We start from the raw sequence: 924 nt of genomic DNA on the forward strand, positions 1-924 counted from the left end.
AACTTTTTGCTATTCGAGAATTCGGAGATTTCATTATCTTTAAAACTTCATGTAAATCGGTCTAGTAATTCAAAAGTTTATTTGACAAAGATTCCTTTTTATTTTCAAATCCTCTTTATTGATATATAATTACTATTACAAATATATGATAATACATAGTATATATACAAATTACATACTGACTTTGCCGTATGGCAGTATAAGTTGAGTTACAGGGTCCACTTTCACATTGGTAACATACTAGTTGGGGGCTTGCATAAAATGGAGAGGGACCATTCCGGTTGGTAGAGGAGAGAAGTTTAGCACTCCCCTTGACAAAGATTCCACAATTCCCTTATATATATGTATAACTTATGTGTTTTTGATGAAGCGAGTAGAGGTTTTACTACGCGTGTTGTTATGACCCGGTAATAAATCACTTGCGTTTTTCAACGGACTGTTTTATTTACATTGAAGTTGACAAAATAATGAATTCATGACAAGTGGTATGACCCCGAACTAACAGGATCATAGCACTTTCATGGGATCTTTAACATAGCTTTAATATAAAAGTATATTGTAGTCAATCTTTTATAGGAAAAAATTATTCAACAATAGTGCATTTTGGTTTTTACAGGTATATTTATTGTTTAAGATGTTAAATATTTATTTCTAGATATTTTTTGAGGTAAAATATTTTTCCAGGAAATAATTGGAACCATTTGTACCCAACGACCGTTCTGAAAATTGCTAAGTGCATTAACCCACTTACGATCACTCGTCCATATGCTAAACCACATTTGTTCAGTTGAGTTCTCTAATTCCCAATTATTATTGCCAATAATATATAAAAAAATGTAAACTTTTAAATTCCTTGTTTCTTATATAATTTTTGTAAAACAAATAAATGTTTTATATTTTTAGAAAGGTAGTTATTTATAACTC

General features: G+C 29.9%; 1 non-coding gene across 1 annotated transcript; it reads left to right on the forward strand.

The window, feature by feature from the left end:
• Positions 1–278: 278 nt before the first annotated feature.
• On the forward strand, positions 279–363 carry LOC112211914 (U6atac minor spliceosomal RNA). The gene has a single exon (XR_002945764.1). It is a non-coding gene; the product is annotated as a U6atac minor spliceosomal RNA (small nuclear RNA).
• The last annotated feature ends 561 nt before the right edge of the window (positions 364–924 follow it).

Source organism: Halyomorpha halys, unplaced genomic scaffold, assembly GCF_000696795.3.
Source record: "Halyomorpha halys isolate HHAL.00 unplaced genomic scaffold, Hhal_1.1 Scaffold5028.1, whole genome shotgun sequence".
Classification (NCBI taxonomy): domain Eukaryota; kingdom Metazoa; phylum Arthropoda; class Insecta; order Hemiptera; family Pentatomidae; genus Halyomorpha; species Halyomorpha halys.